Consider the following 11,581-nt stretch of genomic DNA (forward strand, 5'->3'; position numbering starts at 1 on the left):
AAATGGAACCTAAGGAAACTTAAAAGCTTTTGCACATAACCATAACCATAAACAAGACAAAAAGACAACCCTCAGAATGGAGAAAATATTTGCAAATGAAGCAACTGACAAAGGATTAATCTCCAAAATTTACAAGCCACTCACACAGCTCAATATAAAAAAAACAAACAACCCAATCCAAAAATGGGCAGAAGACCTAAATAGACATTTCTCCAAAGATATACAGATTGCCAACAAACACATGAAAGGATGCTCAACATCACTAATCATTAGAGAAATGCAAATCAAAACTACAATGAGGTATCACCTCACACTCGTGAGAATGGGCATCATCAAAAAATCTAGAAACAATAAATGCTGGAGAGGGTGTGGAGAAAAGGGAACACTCTTGCACTGTTGGTGGGAATGTAAATTGATACAGCCACTATGGAGAACAGTATGGAGGTTCCTTAAAAAAGTAAAAATAGAAGTACCATATAACCCAGCAATCCTCCTACTGGGCATATACCGTGAGAAAACCATAATTCAAAAAGAGTCATGTACTACAATGTTCATTTCAGCTTTATTTGCAGTAGCCAGGACATGGAAGCAACCTAAGTGTCCATCGACAGATGAATGGTTAAAGAAGATGTGGCACATATATATAATGGAATATTACTCAGCCATAAAAAGAAACAAAATTGAGTTATTTGTAGTGAGGTGGTTGGACCTAGAATCTGTCATACAGAGTGAAATAAGTCAGAAAGAGAAAAACAAATACTGTATGCTAACATATATACATGGAATCTAAAAAAAAAAAAAGAAAAAAATGGTTCTGAAGAACCTAGGGTCAGGACAGGAATAAAGACACAGACATAGAGAATGGACTTGAGGACACAGGGAGGGGGAAGGGTTAGCTGGGCTGAAGTGAGAGAGTGGCATGGACATATATACACTACCAGATGTAAAATAGATAGGTAGTGGGAAGCAGCTGCCTAGCACAGGGAGATCAGCTTGGTGCTTTGTGATCACCTAGAGGGGTGGGATAGGGATGGTGGGAGGGAGACACAAGAGGGAGGAGATATGGGGATATATGTATATATATAGCTGATACACTTTGTTATACAGCAGCAACTAACACAACATTGTAAAGAAATTATACTCCAAAAAAGATGTTAAAAAGAAAAAAAAAAAGAAAAACCTATACACTAACACACCAGAGCACTAACATGAACAGTAACAATCCCAATCAAATTATTAGCATGGTGAAGGCTTTTCATACACTTTTACCAGTCTCACAATTAGTCACGCTTTTGCAGCCTTCAGCCCAGTACTCACACGACCTCCTTTTAGATGCATGTTTTGAGGGCAATCACCTCCAATAGATGTTGGCTTCATCAAAATTTAAAATCTGATCCCTAGTGTAGTTTTAATCATCAAAAATGGTTATTTTTAAAGGTTGGAGAGAAATATCTTGGCAGCTTGTTCATCAGCACAAGCAGCACCACAATATAACTTAATGCTATGAAATGCACGGCAATTTTTGAAGCCACTAAACCATCTACTGCATGCACTAATGGCACTTAGAAAGAACTTGCAGCCTTTTCATTAAGATCTCCATATCTTACTAAGTATTTTCTTTAATGGTGTGAAAGTGTGGTCTTTATTGCTTCACAACATTAACCTGTTAGGGAAGATGGCATACGAATGGATATAACTTCTATATTATTCTGACACTGTTTTTTCAGTTACCAATCATATATGTCCTAATTTGCAGCCAGACACTTCTATTTTTTGCAGAGAAGAGTGTATACTTATCTATTTCATCCTTTTTAACTGACGTATACCGCTTCTTCATATGAATATGCATTTCCCAACTGGTGGACATTTGGATTCCTTCTATTTTTTTCCCCAATTACAAGCAATGCTGCAAAAAATTTCCTTGCACATGTCTCTGAGAAAGTTTTTATAGGTTATGTTCCTAGAAGTATTATTGGGTCATAGTACATGAACATATTTAATGGAACATATACAGTAATTCGGGGAGCATTAGCACCATCGTGGTATTGGGTTAATTGATGGGTATAATTTAACTATCAATTTATTCATTTTTATGTCCTTTAATAATATTTTATAATTTTTTAAATAAAAGAGTTGCACATTTCCATTGTGGTTACTTCCAGGTATTGTATGGGTTTTATTGTTATTGTGACTGGGACCTTTTATAAGTCATATTTTCTAATTGATTTCTGCTGTGGGAACCATTTTTAATGCATTTAATGGTTATCCTATATCAGCACAAATGTTGGACTCCTATTGATTCTAATAGTTTATGTGCAGGTTTTGCAGGATTTTAAATATAAACAATCATATGTGTAAATCACTGTACATCTTTCTTTTCTGATCATCAGATCATTTTTTTTTTCTTGTCTTGCTGCTTTGGATTGGACAGTGCAGTAAGTTGATAGTAGGCAACTTGCCATGTCACTGACCCTAAAGGGAAGCTTCTAAAATTTCATTTTTAAGAGTGATATTTGCTCTAGGTTTTTAGTATCTACTCTTTTTACTCTTACTTACGATGGATAAATGATAATTTTTCTAAATTTTCTGGTATCTATTGAAATAATCTTATGATGTCATCATTTAAGTCTGTCAAGGTGGTATAAATTATATTGATTGGTTGTCCTAATTTCAAACTATCCCTGAATTTCTGAAGAAAACCTCTGAGAGGTAAGTGTTAATTATTTACCGTGTTCAAGATGACCCTCTGCAGCTGGCTACCCAGAAAAGGTGCTGGCCAATGTAAATCCCCATGGAAACAACTCAGGCACCAATCCTTGTCAGCTGCAAGGCTTGAACACCTACCTTTTAGTCATACCACCATGGTCTCACCGTGAATGTATATATGGCTCATCCTTTCTAAGCTTGAGTTAGAGTTGCTTAGCTATGACTACAAGGCTTGGACCTCAGCCCCCAACCACACCAGGGGAAAAGTGAGGCCCACCCCAGCCATGAATGCTCAGTTGTCATGCCATATTGCCATTGTGTCACTGACTCTTATTGCACAGGGGAGAAGCCAGTACTTCTGTAATCATGCAGCCTCACAACCCAAGGGTAGGGGGTCCCTCTTTAGAGTCTGATGTTTTGCCCTATTAGGTCTCTGAGCATTGCTCTAGAATGTGATTGTTTATGAGCACACAGCTGTGATGGTGAATGTCCCCAGTAAATGGTGCTTCAGCAAGCGGGAATATTTGCCATTTGCTCTTGTTTGCTTACCAACTCTACTTAGTCATGATGTTTAAAACTTTCTTTTAAATTTTTAAAGTTTATTTATTTATTTTTGGCTGCATTGGGTCTTTGTTGCTGTGTGGGCTTTTTTAGTTGTGGCGAGTGGGTCTACCCTTCATTGAGGTGCATGGCCTTCTCATTGTGGTGGCTTCTCTTGTTGCAGAGCACAGGCCCTAGGTGCACAGATTTCAGTAGTTGTGGCACACAGGTTTCAGTAGTTGTGGCTCGCAGGCTCTAGAGCGCAGGCTCAGTAGCTGTGGCACATGGGCTTAGTTGCTCTGCGGCATGTGGTATATTCCCAGACCAGGGTTCGAACCCATGTCCCCTGCATTGGCAGGTGGATTCTTAACCACTGTGCCACCAGGGAAACCCTAAAACATTTTTTATGTAGTTTAATTTGACTTGCATAAATTTTATGTAAGGTTTTTGCATCTATGTTCATAGATGAGATTAACTTCTCATTTTCTTTTCTTGAACTATTTTTATTTGGGTTGTCATGTTAACTTGTTAAAATAAGTCAGGTAGCTTTCTCTTTTTCAAAATTCTCTATCTTTTTCTTCATAGTTTTCTCCCTTCCTCCCTCTCTCCCTTCCTCCCTCCCTCCCTCCAGTCCGCTTTCTTTCTTTCTTTCTTTCTTTCTTTCTTTCTTTCTTTCTTTCTTTCTTTCTTTCTTTCTTTCTTTCTTTCTTTCTTCCTTCCTTCCTTCCTTCCTTCCTTCCTTCCTTTCTTCCTTTCTTCTTTCTTTCCATCTATGCTTTATATGCTCTGAGTATATGTATATTTTTTAATTGTACTTTTATTTTTATTTTAATTTATCTTATTTATTTATTTTTTGGCTGTGTTGGGTCTTCATTGCTGCGTGCAGGCTTTCTCCAGTTGTGGCGAGTGGGTGCTACTCTTTGTTGTGGTGTGCAGGCTTCTCATTGTGGTGGCTTCTCTTGTTGTGGAGCACGGGCTCTAGGTGTGTGGACTTCAGTAGTTGTGGCTCACGGGCTCTAGAGCGCAGGCTCAGTAGTTGTAGCACATGGGCTTAGTTGCTCCATGGCATGTGGGACCTTCCTGGACCAGGGCTCAAATCTGCGTCCCTTGCATTGGCAGGTAGATTCTTAACCACTGTGCCACCAGGGAAGCCCTGCTCTAAGTGTCTTAATTATATTTCTCAACAAATAACTTCTCAACTGCTCTTAAATTCTGTTTCCTAAGGTGAGTGTTCCTATGCTTGTGGAATGGGGTGCCCCCTTTTCATGGCATTAATTCTTCCAGCTTGTCTGTAGATGCTGTTACTGTTTTCTGTAGCTTGTCTCCAGGGATTTTGAGGAATGAGCAAGAAGTGCTGTCAAGGTGTACCAGTAATTTCTCTTCTGGATGTGGGAGTTTAGAGTTTCCTTGTAGGTGTCTCCAGCCTCATGGATGCCTTACTTCCCAGGTAAAAGTATTCTCACTGCCCAGGTTGAGGTCAATGACCTCTGATACTTAATGCTTGACTAAGAAGGCAAGGGATGGTGACAGTGACTCAACCAATCTCTCCACTACTTTGTTCTACCACTTGCTTCCATTGTCCTTTACTTTGGAGTGCTCTCAGAAACACCTCAAATTTTCAGAACAGCCCTCCCCAGCATATATTTTGGCTTATACTTTTCTTCTATCTACGTGATTTACCTGTTTTTTGTCTTTCAGACATCTCCCACATTTCTTTCTGCCCATGGAACTCTTTCTTTTATTCTTTTAAAAATGTTCTCTATCATTTGTAGGAATTCAGATGGGAAGAAGATATTTGTGCTTGAGTTCTGTCCACCATTGATTACATTTAGCATCTAGCCTTTTTTCCCTGCAGTTCCTTCCGACATTCCCTCATTATTTCTTCATCTATTACCCCACAACACTACTGAGCTCCAACTCTGTGTCAGGCTCTGCAATAGGCTGCCTTTCAAGAAGGTGATGCCATTGCCCATAAATAATAGAGTATGAACTTTCTCTCATTTTCCTAACAGAGATGCTGCGGCTGTACCAATCTATGTGCACAATTTTTCTTGACCTTGGGATCATCTTTCTTAGATGCCTACCAAGGTTAAAATTGTAGTGTTTGACCCCTGAGTAAGTGAAACCAACTGGTCCATGTACTAACAATCAAGCCACCTTGACCTCATTCACAGAGCGTTTGCCATAAGAGAATTAGCTAAATATCTTTGAACACTGCTCTCTATAGCTTCAAATTTTATCAGTTTTTCATTCCTATCAATTTTCCTGCTGACCTGCTTCTCAAATCTCTCCCCTTCTCTGCAGTCTTAATGCTTCTGCCCTAGTTTTTTTTTTTTTTTTTTTCTTTTTTGCGGTACGCGGGCCTCTCACTGTTGTGGCCTCTCCCGTTGCAGAGCACAGGCTCCGGATGCGCAGGCTCAGCGGCCATGGCTCACGGGCCCAGCTGCTCCGTGGCACGTGGGATCTTCCTGGACTGGGGCACGAACCCCTGTCCCCTGCATCGGCTGGCGGACTCTCAACCACTGCGCCACCAGGGAAGCCCCAGAAGCCATCTTTTTGAAATGCAGACATCTAGGGGGATAGCTGGACTTCCTAAGTTCACAAACCAATAAAGCCTCTATTTATATTAGCGAGTCTGAGCTGTTGTCTGATGCTTGCATTTGAAGTGGAGACTAACTTTTCTAAAGATCCTCTGAAACCAAGTTCCTGTGAGTTCAGAATGACCATTACCTCTTCTGCAACAACATACCTATGGCCCTCTAACCTCCTATAGGGATTCTCTCTGACGAGCACAGCCCCTCTTTTGATAGCTGGTAATTCATATGAGGTCAGTTATGGGGGTTTAAAACTCTCACTTGATAGAGTAAGAGGTACAAACTATTATATACAAAATAAGCTACAAAGATATACTGTACAACACGGGGAATATAGCCAATATTTTATAATAACTATAAATGGAGTATAACCTTTAAACATTGTGAGTCACCACATCATACACCTGTAACATATAATATTGTACTGCAACTATATTTCAATTAAAAAGAATTCTCACTCTATCATTACTCCAATTTGAGGAACAGAAACTAAAGATCATTGAGATCCAAGAATCTGCTTTTAGGTTTAATGGCTGGAATGCACTTTTCCTGGCTGCTTGGGTCCCTGGTAGAAAAGGACCCCTCAAGGATGATGGCTGCTGGTTCCTTCCAGAGGTGTCCTTCATCTTGGCCTTTCAGTACTAAGTGAGCTGTTGAAGTTATTCCACAGAGGTCACATCCAAGTATGAAGGATGGGGTTCCCTGTGATTATACATCAAGCAGTTACTTTAGGGAAGGCATATAGTAGACTAGTTAAGCATAGAGGTTCTGGAATCAGCTTGCCTAGGTTTAAATCCTGACTTTACAACCTACTGGCTATGGGGCTTTAGGTAACATAACCCTCTATATGTCTCAGTTATCTCATCTATAAAGTGGGGAGAAATAATAGTAATTAGTTCAAAGAGTTGTTGAAAGGATCAAGTAAGATCATGCATATAGAGCACTTAAGGTAGTGCCGGCACATAGTAAGCTCTCAAAACAGTTATCTGCTATTATTATTATTAGGCTGTTTTGTATGATATCCCTAAACATAGGTTCATTATATACCACCGAAATACAACTTGGTGGAAGTGGTCTGGGTTGACAGCAAGTGAAGAGTATGATTTGCCAAAAATTAAGTTCAGAATATTAGGAGGATAAATTTATGAATACTGTATTATGAATATTGATTCCCCAATTGACTTTTCATAACCATTTGGAAGCATAGAAGTAAGGATACATTCTTGGGCAAATATGTGAGTGCAGATGTTCTCTGTTGTCTAATTAGGGCAGACCCATACACCCTGACATTCAGCTAAGCAGAAGGAAGGGTTGACACTTGTTTTCTAGTTAAAGAATCCAGTCAGGAGATATGTCTTAATTATAGAAGACCATCCCAACTCCCCAGGGATGTGGGCTGAGCTAATATTTTTCTCAGAATTCAATTACTGGTACCTTACTACACGTAGTTTAGTGGACAACCTCCGGCCCTGATAATTTTAGCCAGAAAAAATTTTAAAGCTGGTATTTGCATTTGGTGAACATTAACAAATCTCAATAAAGCATTCCTAGAATGTTTAAGAAATTTGGCTTACTGGTAAATACTTCATAGTAATCTTGTTAGAGAATAAATCTCAAGGTGACTGGTGTATTGTTGTACTATACAGAGTAGTTTGACATAATCCAATTAAATATTAGATGACATCTACTGAAGAGGATGATTTTGGTTTAGGTGAGTTAGCTCTAAGCAATTCTTTGTCACAGTAAATGGAGAGTAAGATCAATTATCCAGGAAGGCCACTTCTAGCTGATGTCAATGAAGCCATGTCATTAGCACTGGTTTTCCTTTATAGCAGGGATCATGCATCCAGTTTGTCCAGAAGTAAAATCAGGTATTAAGGCTCAAGTTAAAAAGACAGAGGGACTTCCCTGGTGGTGCAGTGGTTAAGAATCCACCTGCCAGTGCAGGGGATATGGGTTCGAGCTCTGGTCCGGGAAGATCCCACATGCCACAGAGCCTGTGCACCACAACTACTGAGCCTGCGCTCTAGAGCCCGTCAGCCACAGCTACTGAAGCCCATGTGCCACAACTACTGAAGCCTGTGCACCTAGAGCCTGTGCACTGCAATGAAGAGTAGCCCCCACTCGCTGCAACTAGAGAAAGGCTGCGCACAGCAACAAAGACCCAACGTGGCCAAAAAATGAATTAAAAAAAATAAAGCTATAAAGCCTAAATTCAACTTGACATAAAAAAAAAAGAGGACCAAATGATATATAAAACTTACAATAAAAACTACTGTATAGGGCTGCCTTGAGAAAAATAAACTATACGGAGGCCACATGCACAGTAGACAATAAACATTTCTTTCCTTCAAAGGGGGTAGGAGAATGGATTTATACACTTCTATCAATGAAATGAAGCTTAGGTGTGACAAGGGAAGTAGCATAAAGAGATACTTTAGTACATTTACAGCCAAACATTGGGGGTAGACCAATTGCATATGTCAGAGATTATAAATGTAAAACCATAGGCAGATGCTGGAGGCTGCTACCTGATAGGACACTTTCCTTTGAAGACTGAAAATAGCCATGCTGGTATAAGAATATGAGCCAGGCCTTCAGGTCCAGACCTGAAGTGACCCAAGTGTGAGCACCTTAGCAGAGGATGCAAGATGGTGATGTGCAGATCAGGCACCTAAAATCTCCCTGTGTTGGGAAGAAATATTAGATCATTGGGTATAATGATAAGCCTTGCATGTCTCCAGCCAGATGAGTGGTTGAGGACCCTTCCCTGTGGTCCATCCAGGGCCTGGAGGAAAGACTACAAGCCTCCTCAGAAATGGGACTGAGCCTGATGGAAATGGATTTGGAGTACCAGTTGACAAATTAGGTAGGATGGTAAGTCTGCGATTTTTTTCCCTATGTCTTTCACTATCGCTAAGTTTGATCTCCACGGAAGCAAGGATTGACCAAAAAAAAAAAAAAAAAGCAAACAACTCCAGATCATTAAAACAACAACACCAACAATATAAATACCCAGGGAATTTCCTGGTGGTTGACCTGGGTTCAATTCCTAGTTGGGGAACTAAGATCCTGCGAGCCATGTGGCCAAAAAGATAAAAAAAGAAAACGCAAATCAGGTTTCAAAAGCATAGATTTCTGATCCTTAGACTCCCAGGGAAAGAAGAGAAGTGCTGTGTTGATTTCTAAATAACTTTATCCTAAGATAACCAACCTCTAGTCTCAGGTGGATTGGCAAAACTTGCCTGTATGCCTTCCTTGCTGTGCTCCGTCTCCATCTTATCTATGCATCTTTTCATTTCTCCTGTAACAGAAAGTGGATTAAGTGGCCTTGCAAGCTTCTTCTTCAGAAAATTCAGATTCCTAGCTCAAATTTCCTAGATTGCCTGGTCCAGTGATTCTTAAATTGTGGGCTGCTTAATACAAGCATCATCATCACCTAAGGTGTTTATTGTAGATTCATTGACCTCAGACCTACCAGATTAGAGTCTCTGGCTATAGAGCCCAGAAATCTGCAATTCACAAGCTCTTTTGCCCAATATGTTTTTAGAACCATCACTTTAGTGTCTTCCTGGCAGCTCAGATGTCTTATCTGGAAGACATGCCTGGCTCCCAATAAGCTTGAAGGCAGGTGGTGATCTTTAAAGAAAGATCTAGCACATCTTGAGTCAGGTTATCTATCCCCTTCCCCTGCCTCTGGTACATTATCTGAAGACTCATTCAGTTTCATCCCTCTACCCCATGTCCTTTAATACACACAGATAAGTAATCTTGTAAGTTTCCACCACCACTCCCAGGATGGTAATTGCTTAAGCACACAGGGCAGATCACAGACAGTCTTAAAAACACCTTAAAAACACATACTGAGCTCTTACCATATTCCATGCACTCACTGCTCTAAAGTCCTTTAGGTATATTTATTTGTTTAATGACAACCTATGAGGCAAGTACTATTTTATAGTCCTCATTTTACAGATGAGGAAACTGAGGTCCATAGGGGTTAATTAACTTGCCCAGAGTTGGGATTGAACCTAGGCAGTCTGACTACAGAGCCCCATGCTTCTAACCACTGTTTTCTACTGCCGCATGCAGTAAAAGTTCATAGGCTGTACTTACACCCCTAGTGGAGTAGGGAGGGTATGGAGATGCATGCATGTTTTCTCATGGAGAAGCCATTCCAGGATGCCATATATCCAGCATGTAAACTACCTTTTTTGGGGCACTGGCAATCTCCCAACTTTTCATTTTGTTGTTTTATGTTTGGGAGAATGGATTGCACATAAAAATCCTATTCAGCTTTGGCATCAACATAACATTAGGCAAGCTATGCCCTTGACACACTATCGAAGTTCTTTGACTTGGAAGCCCCTACCTTTTCCACTGTTAGGTGTGCCCTTAGACATCATTTCATATTCTAGGAAGCATTCATCAAGGGTACGGAATCATATGAGAAATTCTTTAGGACAATGATTCTCAAATTTAGATGCTAATATTATCATCACTTGGGGAGCTTTTAAAAATCCAGTTTTCCAGGTCACACACCAGATTATTACAGCAGATTCTTTGCTCGTGAGATCCAGGCATCAGTATTTTTTTTTTAATTTAATTTTTTTTAATTGCAGTATAGTTGATTTACAATGTTATGCAAATCTCTCCTGTACAGCAAAGTGACTCAGTTATACACATAGAGACATGCTTTTTTTTAATTATAATTTTCCATTATGGTTTATCACAGAATATTGAATATAGTTTTCTGTGCTATACAGAAGGACCTTGTTCTTTATTCATCCTATATATAATAGTTTACATCTGGTAATCCCAAATCTCCAGTCCTTCCCTCTCCTTTGGCAACCACAAGTGTGTTCTCTGTGTCTGAGTCTGTTTCTGTTTTGTAGATAGGTTCATTTGTGGCATAGTTTAGATTCCACATATAAGTGATATCATATGGTATTTGTCTTTCTCTTTCTGACTTACTTCGCTTAGTATGATAATCTCTAGTTGCATCCATGTTGCTGCAAATGGCATTATTTCATTCTTTTTCATGGCTGAGTAATATTCCATTGTATATACGTACCACATCTTCTTCATCCATTCATCTGTTGATGGACATTTAGGTTGTTTCCATGTTTTGGCTTCTGTGAATAGTGCTGCTATGAATATAGGGGTGCACGTATCTTTTTGAATTATTGTTTTGTCTGGGTATACGGGCATCAGTATTTTTAAAGCTCCTTAGTTGATTACAATGTGCAGCCGAGTCTCCAACAGTGGGGGCTGGAGAACCACTGTTCTAGGCTGAGTGATAGCTTTGAAAAGACTACTGTTGTCTCTGACTGGATGTGTTGTTTCTGACCGACATGTCCGTTGCTTCCTCTTTTCCCCATGTTATAGTGGTTCCAGATTGAACTGTGAGAGCATATCAAACTTGCTCTTTAGGCACTGGAGTCTAGAGTTGTAGGTACTTGAGGATTAAATAAAATGATAGCTCTATATGTACCATGCTCTTATTTATTCATTAAAACTGCACTGTGATAACAAGATAACAAACATTGTCTTGCAATGTTTTTCTTTATCCCCAGTCAGTACTTGGTGTCTCTACAATTGAAATGTTTTTCTGATCTACTGGGACTTTAAATCAGGGAGAAACCAAAGTGCCAAGATGTCTAGAAAAGCTGAAATATTTAAGTATTTTTACAGGGACATCATGAACTGTAAAAGGAAGAGAGGAGAAGCCTCCCAAACAA

Source organism: Delphinapterus leucas, chromosome 1, assembly GCF_059928025.1.
Source record: "Delphinapterus leucas isolate spDelLeu-1000000601 "Yukka" chromosome 1, BTC_Dleu_Yukka2, whole genome shotgun sequence".
NCBI classification, from domain to species: domain Eukaryota; kingdom Metazoa; phylum Chordata; class Mammalia; order Artiodactyla; family Monodontidae; genus Delphinapterus; species Delphinapterus leucas.